This window comes from Myiozetetes cayanensis, unplaced genomic scaffold, assembly GCF_022539395.1.
Source record: "Myiozetetes cayanensis isolate MyiCay16 unplaced genomic scaffold, myiCay2020 scf5-8, whole genome shotgun sequence".
Taxonomy (NCBI): Eukaryota; Metazoa; Chordata; class Aves; order Passeriformes; family Tyrannidae; genus Myiozetetes; species Myiozetetes cayanensis.
In genome coordinates this window covers 30673541-30688501 of record NW_026087742.1, presented here as the reverse complement: position 1 = coordinate 30688501, position 14961 = coordinate 30673541, and the positions used below count along the sequence as shown (strand labels likewise).

The 14961-nt window shown below is 37.8% G+C and overlaps 1 protein-coding gene across 13 annotated transcripts in view; it reads left to right on the top strand.

Moving 5' to 3' along the window:
- TENM4 (teneurin transmembrane protein 4) overlaps positions 1–14961 on the top strand; it is a 1544468-nt gene that overhangs the window by 1028667 nt on the left and 500840 nt on the right. For 12 of the 13 annotated variants that reach the window (XM_050333746.1, XM_050333753.1, XM_050333751.1 and 9 more), the window contains one exon: positions 14263–14405. The exons of the other annotated variant lie outside the window; for it this stretch is intronic. The gene's annotated coding sequence lies outside the window, so the exon portion shown is untranslated. The remainder of the gene's footprint in view (positions 1–14262; positions 14406–14961) is intronic. 13 annotated transcript variants of the gene reach the window in all.

The window sequence follows — 14961 nt, the reverse complement described above, 5'->3', positions numbered from 1 at the left end:
AAACAGGGGAAAAAATGAGTTTAATATGCCATTCCAATTAATTCCCTGGAGGATTAGGCAGAAGAATGTAATTAAAGTTTCAGATCTTTATGGAATGTTCCATGTTGTTAAACAAACAATAAAATTCATAGCTATTCCTATAATAAAACTTAAGGAGATTTCTCTTGTTGAAATAAACTTAATGTACGTTATCATATGGGGGGCAAGTGTCTTCATATTTGCTAGGTTTGATAGGATTCAGGAACTGTGTCATGTCAGTGCTTGAGAAGCCAGGTTATAATCAGAATTTCACCTTCAGCTCTTCAGTTTGTAATAGATTAATGAAGTTGAAAATTTGTGGAACTGTGGGGTGCTGCAGTTATAGTTGTGGTAAACTATCTGATCTTTTCTTAATGAAGTGATGCAAGAAACACTTGGAGACTCTTTTGTATATTATTGAGAGAAATACGTCCTACAGAACAGTTTTCAAGGTAGTAAATATATGAGAGGGGTGGTTTATTTTTTGTGTTACTTCGTTTCTATTTTTTTTATATTACCGCTTTACACTGATATCATGAATAGGTTTATGTGTTTGTAATGTCACTGAGATACAATTTGATAATGAATAGCAGAAAGTGGAATACTTCAGATAAAATTACACAGGATGAAAGACATCAGTAGGCACCTGTTGCAGACCTTGAAATGAAAGAAAGTATAAATTCCTTAGATCAGTTATTAAAAAACTGGATAAAGGATATAGTAGTTGTGTACTACTTTTACTGCCCAGACCCTTTTTACTGCTGGGTAAAACTCACAGTTAAACATGGATCATCAAAAATTATCCTAATTTACACAGATGAGAAATTTTATGATATGGAAAAAAGTGAACTAAATGTAAAGAAGGTCTTATGCTTTTACATTTTAGTAGTTAGGAAAAAAATGAAAGAGTAAATCATGAAGCCAGTCAAAGAAGATTTCTGCAGTTGTCTGTAGCTGTTTAAATATCTACAGCCAGGTCTACTGAACTCTACCCATGCCCATTGAAATAAAACAAACATTTCCAGAGTGTAACCTGAACATGTGCATTTTTAAATTCCTTTGACTGTAGAAGAGCTTATACTAGTTCAGGATTCAGTAAATTGTCTACACTGTAGATACCCAAAGCTAGGTAGGACGGTTGCATTTTTCTTACTGGATAACATGCAAGGACAAGAGAGAGCTACAGGGCTGCCTTTTGGCACCTGCACAGTCAATCACACTGATAAAAAAAATTAGTGTCCCAGCAGTGAACAAGAGTGTTGCACCCAGTAGAATCAGGGCAAGACAGACATAAATGTATAAAAGGACTGAAATACTCTGATCAAATCTTATCCAAATCTTAATAAGGATCTTCCAACTTCTACCTCAAAATAACAAACTATGTTTAATTACCAGGAAATAGTGCAAGGAGAATGGGACATGTCATAAATATGTGGTTCAAGTAACAGGATGAGATTTGACCTGGAAAAATATAGGCTAATAAATCTTAAAGGGAAATAATCTAAAGCACAGTTATTAAGTCAGACAAAGATACCTGGAAAGCAGAAATGTCAAAGGAGACCTTGGGGTTTTAGCAGACAGCAAATGATATATGCATGCTGGAATGCTAGAGGATGACAAAAAGGGATATTGTGATTTCAGTCTGTACATGCAGAGTCGTCATTCCTTTGTCCATATGGGAGGTGATTTTCTTGCTATACAGCAGTGATGAGATTGTACCTTGAATATAATGATGGATGTTGACAAATTGAAGGGAATTCCGAGAACAGCAGCAAAAATCATTAAGGGGCTGAACAACCTGACTTGGTAGGAAACAGAAAGTCCTGCTCTCAGAGGATAAAGGGAAAAGATTGTTTCTGTTATCCCAAGGTGACAAAGACAGGCATGATGGGATTATGTTAAACAAAAGAAAATTTGAGCTGCAAAGCAGGAAAAAATTCCTGCTGCAGTGTGACTTAAAGAATTTTCTCAAGTATATGGTGGAAGACATTTATGTTAATAAAAGGGGATGTCAGCAGCAAAAGTTAATCAGAACTTAATTTGTTCTGGCATTTGCACAAATACCTTTTTAAATTAAAATTAAATGAAATACAATAACCTGTGTTTTCAGATTGTGCATTTCGTGCATCTGATGACCTGAGGCATCCTGTGAGTGTCACTGGTCTATTGCTGGTTGTATTGCACATATAACGATGACCTTGCATGAAGTTATTTTTCTGAACTTTTCTGGGGAATTAACATTATCGCCTCCTGATTTTCTGCCACCTTCTACTGGTGGTTAAACATAGAGGTTTATGAATTGACTACAGCCTTTTAGCTGATGGGCAACATGTGTACACTTATCTATATTCAGCAAAATAAGTTAATATTTATTCTCCCTTACATAGGCTTTTTCACTGGTACCCTGTTATATTGTTGTTAATGCAGTGGTGACAAGTCTTCCAAAAAAATAGGTTTTAAACACAAACCACTTTGTGAATACCAGAACTCATAGTTCAGGCCAGGTTGAATGAGGCATTGAGCAACCTGGTCTAGTGGAAGGTTCCCAGCCCATGAAAGGAGAGGAACAAGATGATCTTTGTGGTCCCTTCCAGTCCCATTCTGGTATTTAATGATTTCTGGAGACATCAAGATCAGGGTAGAAAAGGCTGATTTTGACTGCTTTCTTGTATGGGAAACACAGTGAGAAAAGTATTCAACATGCCTAAATTGGATATAACAAGAAGGTGGTTGTGAACAAGCTTCTCAGCATTTACTGAACAAAACAGCTTCAATGTTAAAACTTGGAAGGAAGCAGTGAACTATTTGCATTGAAAAGAAATCATCTCTGTCCCTTGCACTGAGCTCAAATGTTTTTCTAATGTATATTTCTAATTGTGTAGGAATTTACAGTATACAGTACTTACAGATTACTTGCCAAGAGGTTTCACTAAAAAAAATAATTTAGTTAATTAACAACAGAAAATTCTAAATCACTGAATCACTTTTAAACCTTCTTGAGTAGGATACTTCATCGGATGCTTCATAGAAGAGAGGAAATTGCAGTGGCAAGGGTATGGATTAGTAAGCCTTTTCTAGGCATAATTTCAATTTTCTTGTGATGAGACTTTTTCACCACATTTTCTTCATATTGGACTCCCCACACAACTAGAGTGTATGGCAAATAATACAGGTATCTCGTTTCTTTCGCTACTTAGCTATGAAAAATTAATGGCAATTAACTTAAAATTAGTTGACAGGAAATAGAACCTTAATGCTATTAGAATCTTAAACTATGGAAGATTAATTTACTTTTTTATCTGATAATCTGTTAATCTGCTTTAATATTTATGGATAATGATAGCTATTATTTTCTTGTTATTTTCGCTACCTCCGTCCTCCCCTTTGTCAACTGAATCTGTTTCTTAAAGAATAAATAAACTCATTTCTGTAGGCATTTCTCAAATATGTGCTTGACAGGATCATGCCACACCATAAATTTTAGGTGTAAGCATCTTTCAGGAATTTCTATAGCCCACTGCCATATGCAAGGCTGGAATCAGATGTGATCTGGAAGGAAAGGAGTGAAAGGATGAAGATCTGCTCCATGATTGCTCTGCAGTCACACAAGTAATAACTAGGGCACACTGCGTGGTGCACTAAAAATGCTCTAAAATGCTTGCCAGCCTCCTACACCTTTGTAGTAAATCTGTTTCTTTACAAAGAGATCTCATAGTGAAAGGACTTTGAGCCAAGCTCATCAAGTTCTTCATGAAAATCTGGTCTGTAGTTTCCAGTGTACCGTCCTTATTATTTACTGGAGGATTGGCTGTAAAAAGGTGTTTCTCACATTCATTAGCTTATATTTTAACTGAAAATCTTTTACTTATCTTGAGAGAACAAGAGTCTGAGCATAGAATGTGCAAAGGGGCTCTGCAGCCAAGCTGACTGGGAAAAATTTAGTGGACTTCTTTCATTAGTTGTGAAGGTCATATCCCATTGACTTCTGTGGCACTGCACCAACACAATTCAAAGCACAATTTGTTCCAGTAAAGTTGGACTTGATCTCCTGTTTCAGTTGTTCTGTCTTTAAACCATTTAGTAGTGTGAAGTGAGTGTCAAAGTTTTGCTGGTGTGATTGGTTGTGATTTAAGATTCTTTGTGCATTTACTTTCTGGTTCATAAATGACTTTTCAAGGAATGCAACAAAGGAAAGGCTCTTTGATTTCATTCATTTGATCATTGCTTGATTCCATATCTTGTTAATTTCTAAAGGAATGTGCTCACATGTTCTACATGTCTGAAAGTGTTTAACTTAAAAACATTACCCCCATTTTATAATTTGAAAGATATTTTGTACTCAGTGATCTTGAAATTCTTTTCCAACCTAAATGATTCTATAAATTTACATCTTGGATTGCTAGGCTTCCTCTGGATGCTGGTTAGATTTAATGCAAAGTTAAATTTCACATGTAAGGCAAACACCATGAGGTGGAATACATGAGCAACATAACTTTTCAAAGGTTTGGCCCAGTTTATTTAATTTTGGGTAATTCTATCTGAACTAATCTCCCATGGTTTATTCTAAAAAATGTGGGATGTAATTCTTTAATCCAAAAAAGGCAGTTTATGCAGTTGGTGAGTACTTCTGACAAGAAGAAGGGCAGTTTGGTGCTCTCATCTCCTGTCTCTGTCCCATGGCATATCTCTGGGCATATCTCAGGGCATATCTCTGTCTCATGACTCTTTACTGTAGAACTCTAGGAATGCCAGCACTGTCTATACCCATATTCAAATGCTACATGGGATTTCCTAACATTAATTGAAAAACTAATTAATAGACTTTTAAAGCGGTATGGATTCATCTGAATTGTCTGTTCTAGTCACTGCTGAAGAACTAAAAGGCTTTGAAGTATACTAGGTAGTCTAAAAAAAATCTAGGAACTGGGAGTTCAAAACACTTTGATGTTATCGAGTGCCAGAAAAGCAGTGCTGTCTTTTATATTCAGATACAAACAGATTGAATTCTTGTAGCTGAACTGTACTGCGTGGATCAGTCAACCCTAGTTGAAGAGGTAGACCAGTTCCTTTTTATTTTGTTGTTGTTGTCATTGCAACATTAACCTCCAGGATGTTTTTCTTTATTGCTGGCCTGTTCCCCAGATGACTGTTTTCAAGTGGAAGGGGAGGTAAATCTGACAAAAAAGCAATAATTCATAGAGAAAATGACAGCGATAAAGAAAGTGGTGGAAAGATTTCGCCAGCAGAAATGTGCAGCCTAGCTCACCTGCTGGAAGTTCATTGTCTTCAATATACCTCCTCCAGACTTGATTTTGGCACAATGCATTTTCTTAAGCATAAGAACACTTCACTATTTCAGAGCTCTCACTTACTGGTAACATTGACACAAATCTCAACAACTGTTATGTGAATCAAATCCTAATAACTTATTACCCAAGTGCTGTAATATGAATGTGCTGCCTGGCAAAAGGCATTGTGTATTCTTTGTTTGTGTGAGCTGATCTTTTGGTGAAGTTACAGAAAAATGAGAAAAGCATTTCCATGACAAGGACCAAGGACTTAAAACTGCTTGGTTTTGCCTGTCAGGCCATTCATTCTAAGGAAAGAGGTAAAGGACCATAATTCTTCCATGAAACCAAGTAACAACCTTTTAATAAGCATCATTAAGTCTTTAGATTGAAATAAGAGTATATCTACCCTTTTATCCCATATTATATTGCCCAAATTCCTCTTTGCCGTCCTCACTGTGGTTAGATGAAAGCCCCCTGTTTTCATATCGATCACTAAAAGCACTTTCCCCTCATACCAGTTCATTGCATCACTTCTAAATGCAGTTCATCTGATCTCTTTTACTTTGACTGCTGCTCATTCAAGGCTACAAAAACTGTAGTTTCAGGCAGGTCTTGGAACCAAATGATCATGTTTCTTACCTCATTCCAGTGGATAACATTAGGATCTTTGTTTAGGTGGGATTCAGAATAAAAATAAAGCTCACTTTGCTTTCCCATGCATGCCCACACATGTGCACACCCATATATATATACACCACTCTTTCTCCAGAAGGCTTATTTGAAGCCAGAACAGTAGACATCTGTGTATGTTTGTGCTTATTTCTTTTCAGTAACATACTTTCCAAATGCTAGATTCTGGGGAAGTATAACTGCTCTGAAATGTTACCCTGTGTTGAATCTAAGCTATGCAGGGCTGTGGATTGAGTGGTTTTCAGTTATTCTTTTTCACTGGCAAAAAAATGTTGCTCTTTGACAAGGAAATTATTCAGGCAACAAAGTTCTTGGCTTAGGGGTTATGAAGAATTTACTTGTAAGCAGCTCTTAGTTTAAGTCTCATTGTTTCCCTTCAGTTGGTTGCATGTGGCTGTAGATCTTTCCGCCTACAATTTTTGTATGTGTGGAATTTTACAAGCATGAAACTCAATGGAGTGCTTCCATGTCTGTTTTCTCTTCTTGTTTTATCCCTGCCAGATCTGCACAAAAAAAAATCCATATTCTAGCTTGAAGGAAAACCATCCACAATGATAAGAACCAACCTCACATGCCAGATAGATTGGAAAATCAGACTAACATTTTAGAGAACTGTTCCAGCACTAAAGTGAAATGACAGGCGTAGGTTCACACAGCAGGCTGGATTTTATGAATGCACATTAGCAGGGTATCTGCTGTGTTCAGAGGAGTCTTCAAGCTGCAAAGTGAAAAAACCCAAACACACAGAAAAATTGGTTTTTAAATACTATGACCTTTCCACAGTCCAAGTCTTGTTAGTCTTAGGCAGTGACAGTCCTGATCTTGTTTACATTTATGTTCCCCATTTTAATGTTCTCCAGCTTAATTTTATGATGATACAGGCAGCAGTTTCTCTCCTCTGCTCCTTGTGGGCAAGTGATTTTTTGTATGTGTCTGATACCTGGGATTACATTGTCAGTAAATGAGAACACTAACTCCTGGCCAGGCTTCACCCTCCCTTTCCTTCCCATAAGGTTTAATTGATCAGTTTCATCATATGCAGCTTAACCTTATGCAAGAGCATGAAATAGCATATGGTTTTCATCCTAGAAAGATAATTAACCCCCAGGAGACTTCAAAATGGAAAGAAAAAAATATAGCGGAGTTGTTTTTGGAAGGGACAAGAAAAGGAGGAAGCAGGGAAATGATGTCACCTCTAGTAGCTTTTTGAACTTTGAGCCCTGAAATCTCAGTTTTGATGAATGCACTCAATCCACTCATTATGGGAAAACTGAAGCAGGTCTCGGGGTCTCCTGATCATGAAATCAATGCCCTAGGGCATCAGTGTGCACAGTACTTCCTACACCAGCAAGTTCGGTTGCTTATTCAGCAAAGAACTCTTGTTCTTGGCCTGATCACAGAAGCACCATCTCTCCCAAACAATGTTTGCATTTAGAGAAATAATGTTGTTCCTGGTTTCCTTCCTTCCTCTAGGGAGACTAGCTCCATGGTATTCCATTGGCCCTTCAATGTAAATTGTTTCAGTTGGTCTCCTCTTCCCCACTGGCAAGTTATAAACTAGTTTTTGTGTTTGTTCCCTCTACTTTATGCTTTTCTTTCTGTGACATTGCATCTGTGCTGCACTGGCTGATGTATGATAGGAGAAGGGCTGTTACATTTGTACATCAAATCCTATATCCGTAGTTTGCCCTACACAGTCAAAACATATTTGTAGGCTTTCCATCTGATAAAGGTCATCTTCTGAAATGCAGAGGTGCAGAAGAATCTTCCTGAGTCTGAAGACAGATTAGCTGCAATGATCTTTGCTATGGTTCATTTCTTTTGTAGAAGGAAGAGGCTTCACATATTCTGGACAGGTTCACCACTGCTCAACAAGAACTGTGGATCATGTTGATATGTTGTAGGTGCAGCATGGGAAATTTTGAGCAGGAGCTGGGATGGATGCTGGAAAATTTTCAGGAAAGGGGATTTAACAAAATGAAATAATAGAGTGACATGAAGACCTGAATGCTTTTTCCTCAGTCTACCACCAACTTGAGGAAGGAAAGTTGCAGGAAGAAAAATAAATATTATTTTTGACAAGTTTAGATGGGAGACAGAACTCCAAGTATGACACTTGCCTACTAGAGGTAGAATGACATGAAATATGGAGTTGTCAAGCAGAGGGCAGAACTTATACAAATCTGACAAGTCTTAATATACTGAGCTCAACAATCTTGACTCCCTCCTCCCCAGTCCCATCAGCCAGGGTTACAATTCAAATGTTTAAGTAGCACTGAACCATCACCAGCCACTCTTCTATAAAATGGTCCTCACCAAATGCTGTGGGGTGACACATGCTGTGGTCCTGAAGATCTGTGCAGAAATGAGACCTGCTCTAGCACATCTTCTCTTTGAGCTACCACTTCATTCGGCATCGTATATTCTCATTGCTCCCACTTATTCTCACTGGCTGTCCTGCTTTGAGACCTGGAAGGGACAATTTTGGATACGTCTGTTGTCTTGCTATCAAAAAGTCACAAAGTGGTAGATGCTGTCCTATACCAGGTGATTGCCCTTAGATCTCTTTGTAAGAGCATTCCATATCCCTTTGACAGATTTATTTCCATGTCAGAGACTAAGCACTTTTGAATCAGTGAATCCTGGCAAATGTTTCAAGCACCTGCCTTGCTTCTGGCGGAATGCTGAGCAGTGCTACGGTTGCGCTGTTGAGAATGTCTTTCAGGCTCTGAAATCTAGGATCTGTTGAGATGGTTCTCCTGCAGCTCCATGGGATGCTCCTTTTGTCACCAACCATCTGCCAGTTCCTCTGGCTATGCAGGTATAAAGCATGCATGCCAGCCTGACATAGTGTCAGTTCTGAAAATTCCCCAGTACTGTGTGCAAACAAAATGCTCCATTCCAAGTATGGAGGAAATATTCTATCATTCTGAGAAAAAAGTCCCAAATCCCCTTGGGAAGAAAGAAAAAAGAACTCTTCTTCTTACCAAGATCAAAAGTGATAAAAGGAGGGAAAATGTCATTATGATGGGATCAACACAACTACCCAACAAGCTGTATGGAGGGGTTTTAATAGCATCAAAAATCTGTGTGTTATCAAGTACAGCCTTGGTAGCAACATGGGATCAATTAGAAATTGTGTTGGCAAAATGGACTTGACCCAGATGGTCCTTTCAGGGTCCCATGAAATAACACTAAAGTATTAGTTTTGAGCTCTTCCTTCCATGAAATGGATCACAGAACCATTTATAGCAACTCAAGTAAAAGTAGGTGAAAGCCACCATTGAAAGAAACACTATACTTCTTTTACTTGTAATCTGTGGTCAATTCTGCAGTAAAATTAGCAGTGTTTTACTTTCTCCATTGTCATGCAGAGGTATTGCTCTGTCTCACTGCTTCTGAACTAACCATGGTGACAAATATGACCCTGTGTGCCTGGAATCATATATGATATTTTGCAATATGGGGGTAAAGTAGTTCCCATTTTGCAGACAAGTTCATTTAACTACAGGGAATTCTACAGGTACAATATTAAACAATGGCCACTGGTTACTTTTTCACATGCTTTGTGAGTATGCATCCAGGGCTCTTAAAGGGAGAGTCCTCTTGGCATGGTGAAACAGATGGAAACAGGGGCCAGTTATGAGTATTTTGGCTTTTGTGTGAGTATGTGAAAGAGCCAGCGACGGAAACCTGGGAATCCACTTGTGTGACTTCATCTTACGGACTCAGAACTAAAGAATATCACAGAGGCTGGAAGAGACCTTGGAGATCATCTAGTCTAACACACACTACTTAAAGACAGATCAGCTACAAGAGCCCAGGATTGCATCTTGTCAGATTGCCAAGGCTGGAGACTCCACAGCCTTTTGGTTGGTCAACTTGTCCCGATGTTCAACCACCCTTCACCAGTCCAGAAACTTTATGGGACTCACGTGTTTCTGTTTCTCTGTTGGTGATTCTTTTATAGAGAAGATGTGTATGTGTAGAATAGTAAAACATTAGTCAGTAGACCAAAAAGCTTTCTTTTCAAGGCAAAGGCATCCTTAGTCAGGGACATGTGCATAAATAAATGAGCTTTCTTAGATGACGCAGGGCGACCCTTGACCTGAGTATTATTTATCTTATTTAATAAAGGATGTTCTGGGGGTACATTGAGGATCAAGAAGAGTTTTGTTAATGGTGAAGGACGGTAGTGGTATTGTAGCCAATTAATGTGCCTGTTCCTACTGATGATAAATGGGTCTGTCGTCTGTTAGTCTGGCATTGTGCCTCCAGCCTTACTTAACCATTTGTGGATATACCCAAGGGTTTTGATAGTTAACATTTCAGCTTTTACAGGTCATCAGAATTTTTCAAGAAAGATAGATTTGGTAAATAGTAGTCTGCAGCAGAAAACTGGAGCTGAAAAGCAAACAGTATTCAGGGGATGATAAGGTCTGTAAAAATGGGCCAAAACTTATCTGAGGCAGAATCTTTTTGTTTAGATTTCACCAAAGTTCAGGGGTAGGAGAAAACAAAAATGAAAGAAGAGAAAATGCATCAAAGGAATGCTAGTAAGTCCAGTCTGGCTTAGCCTTCATGGGTTAATAGCTCATTTGAAACTGCTGTTTTCAGTGGCTCTGAAATTGCAGGAAGTGGTCTGAAGCTGAGAGGGAATAATGACTCCAGGAGACATAATTTCTAGGGAGGAACTGAGGTCCTGCAGTTCTACTTTGGAGGAAACACAAGCCACAGAATGAATTCCCTAGCAGTTTCAAGGTTAGCAGAGAAGCTGATGGCTGGAAGAGAGAAATCTGAGGAGGGAAGCAGAAAATATGAAACAATCTCTGTGTGTCTATGTGTACGCAGAGTTGAGCCACACGGCCAACACCTTTTGTCCTTTAGCCAAGAATCTGAGCTAAAATCTCCTTTTGCAAGGTACTTGCAAGATGTACCACAGCTCTCCCATTCAGGGTAATTCATGTTCATTAATAATTTCATGTTAATTTAACATTAAATGTTAATTTAATTTCATGTTAGTTTAACATGAAATGTTGGGATCTGGGTTTTGAAATGTTTTAGTAGTTACTGTCCTCAGACAGATAATGGACAGGAGGAAGAGGGAGGGAGGGAGGGAGGGAGGAAGAAACTCTGCTCGCCTTGACGTTATCATTGACCAGATGATAAGATAGTGATGGCCATGCACAACTTGCAGCATTGTCATTGCTCTTTCTGATGGTTTTCTATCAATAGACTCACATCTGAGAATTACGGACAAAGAGAAAAGCACACCATTACAAATTGATCCCACTGAATCGGCAGAGGCACAAAAGTTAGTTATAGCCTAAATTTAATCAGCGAGTCTCCCTGGAGTCAGTGAATAGAGGCACCTTCAGAGGGTAATTCAGAGAAGGAATCCTACTGCAAGGGCAGCATTAACCTATATGGCTGTTCTCCCTGTGCCAAGAGTCAATGGGATCAATTCATAGCTGAGTGGAGAAGACTTATACTGGCTAAAAAGCTAATAAAACTACCAGTGTGTTCTCTGTATCACAAAACTGCCATATGTCTCCACTTATGGGGATTGGGCATGGGGACTGTGGAGGGAATTGCTTTCCTGGGCAGGTTAATATAACAAAAAGCGAGCCGCTCTGCAGCCCTAAATCTCCCTAAAGCCCACAGTCTCAGTCCTCCTGTGCTGTGCTCTGTGCTATGCTTCATTATGGAGACTTTAAACACCTCAGCTAAAGATGGAGAAAGTAATTTAAAAAGAAAACACAACTGTGGCTCCTTTAGTTGGATTTTTAGAGAAGTGAGGTTCCTTCTGGGTTAAACTTATTAGATTTTTCTAATTTTGTTTATATTTTATTACAAAGTCCAAGTGCTGTTGAGTAGACACCCAAAATTAATGCCCAACTCTAGAATACTTAATAACTCAAGATAAATTAAGGTATTTAGAAATGTGAGTTTTAAATATTAGAGCATTTTTGTTCCTTTTATTTTTCATCCCAAACCAGAACTCCTATTTCCAATTTAGTAACAAAATCTGATGGTCTTGCTCTTATTTTTAATAATAATCTAACTTACTCACAGTACTCTAGGAACTGTAACTTCAAGAAGAAAACTTAAATGAATGCTTATAATATAAAAACCACTTTTATTTAATACCTTGGAGGCTTGAGGGCTTTGTTTGGGTTTTTTTGTCATCAAGAGTTATCCAATAACAATTTTCTTTGTTTTAATTATGTCTGGAATATACTGCTCATTGTAAACAAAACATGTAGTTATTTAACATGCAGATTTCAGCTTGGGGATTTGAATCAGTTTAGTGAGCTAGGACACGTTTTATATTTCCATTCATTTGCTTATAGAAGTTTGTCAGGACTCCCTAGATACCTTTGAATAATCTCAACTTTTCTTTGTGTTCTGATTTTCCTTTTCCTTATTGAAATAATATTATAAATACATTTGTGGAGCTCTTGGTGGAGAGAAGATATACTGTTTCTGATAGTTGCTTCACTGCTGTAAATCAGCATAGTGCCACTTACATCAGCAAAGCTACTGTTTATCCCAGCTGAACGTCTCCTCCTTCACTTCTAATATTAACTCAGTTAAAAATAAGAGTTTTATATTTAAACCTCTTTTTCCTGATGTGACAGTAGGTGGGCCAACTTGTAACATGATCAACATTTACAGCATTATCTCTACTGGAATCCATTTGTGTCAGCTCCTAACAATCAAAACATAATGGCTTTTTTGGGATTCCCATTGCTTTAATTTTTCAAAATGGCAATATTAATTAAAGAATAAAAAAATGTGAGCCCTGATACAGCATGCATGCATGTGCCTAAATAGCATACAATACAAAAATATTGTGATCTTGTTATGCAACTCATTCTCAGAAGCAGTACTTGTGGAAAGGGGTGGTGTGCCGGTGTTAGACGTGGGGAGTAGCAGCAGTGAGGTGGAGTATCACTGAGTCCTGTTCTCAGTGCATAACTTGTGATTTAGTCCACAATTTAGTTTTAAAATAAACTTAGAGACATTTGAGATGCCCAGAGCCATCTTAGATGCCCAAAATTATTTAAGAGACTGGCAGAGAAGATGTAGGATTTGCAGGAAATCCATGTCTTTCTGGACAGCAGATGAAGGACAATCAGAATAACTAGGGCATCTCTAGTGATACTGGACAGTTTTATGTGGACAGCTGAACTGGACTGCATCTTACATCTGCAATCACAAATTTTCAAGCTATTTTTTGATAACACTGAGGGGCATGCTAATTGTGACCTATCAGAAACTGTTGGCCTTTAGCAAAATCATGCACTGGCTCATTTTTACTGCTGTGCCACATATTATACCAGTGAGTGTTATCACTAAACTGAGTGACATTACCCAATATGTCTCACGGTAAACTTATATATAGATTTTAGTGCCTCTAAAATTGAGAGTTGTCTTCAAGTCCCCATTAAATATAGAGCTGCTAAAAAAGAAATGCTTAGGACATTACTAGGTTAAAATGTCTAAACAATATGCACTGCAGGACAGAGATGGTAATTTTGTTGATGCATGTTGAAACAATTGGACTTATCCAGGTGTCAGACACAGGAACATATCTCCTAAATTTCTTCAAAAAGACCAATGTAAATCTGTAAAAGATACAATATTTTAGTGTTATCTTTTAAAAAGTCAATATGGTTTATTATCAGCATTAAGCATGAAATATAGCAAAAAATGGGAAAAATATTGTAGTTAGAAGGTTTGTCTCATGAAAAACATATTTTATCTTTGTCCAGATTTAAATATGTATAAATATGTATGCATAGTAACTTAGGTCCACTTTCGTTCCATTCAGCTTGAAATATCTCACATTCAGTGTACTCCTTATCCAGCATTTGAGACCACATCTAATGTGTGAAGACACCAATGGGTGGTGGCATGTCCTGTGTATCTTGGGTAGGAACGAGTCTGGAACATGCTGTAACTCTGTTTCTAGGGAAATCAAAGCATGGGAAGGCAGCATGGGCATCGCTGTCCTGTATTTATGAAGGTAGATATCCACTTGTCCGTATCAATACAGATATAATGACAGGCACCAGTTGCTGTTTGATGTGATGGTAGCCTGGCTTCTGATGTAGGTACCTTGGTAGGTAAAGGGAGTCTGGGTCTTGGAACTTATAAGGGATCCTTCATGTACAATCCTGACAGCTGCCATGCAAACAACCTTTACAAATCCATGCCAGTCTTGTCTGACACTCAACACCTGGCTCCTTTTCTGTAGTGAGAATGGCTGGACCATTGCAGTGGCGCGCTGATTTTTGTGGATGGTGAACAAAAAAAGGGGATTGAGAAGAGACCACACGAGTTATTCTGACACATGACTTGAGTGCTTTCTATTCTTAGACAGATGAGGATCTGAAATATGTAAGTATACCATCATTGTTTTTTAGATTTATTTGTAAAGATGAGAGAAAGAAGTAAAAAACTTAATCTATCATGAGTATGGTATTTAGACATTTATAATTCTCTTCTGATGTGTGTTTATACTTAAGTGGAGTTGATAAATCAAGCTTTTCCTCATGATATTTTAAGCATCATTATTTGTCTCCATCCTTGTTTTTCGTTAAAGAAATGAAAAGAGCAAAAACCATGAAATTATATTTGTTGTGTCATTTAAAATTTATTGTCTAATAAATAGAGATCACTTGGAAAATCCATTTTTTTTCTGTATTGTTAACAAGAGGTTTAACCAAAGTGATTGAATCAAGTTGAGAAATGATCCCAGGTTCCTGAAGCTTAAATAAATTATATTGTCAATGTTAATGTGCTGGCCTGGAAGTTCATTTGAAGTATAAGAAATAACCTAAATATAATTTCATGGCAGCTTGTATGCTACCTAGGATCATTTATTTCTCAATACAGAATCTCCATTCCCTGTGTTTTAGCAGCACTTCCAATTCACCAAATACCTACCAACACT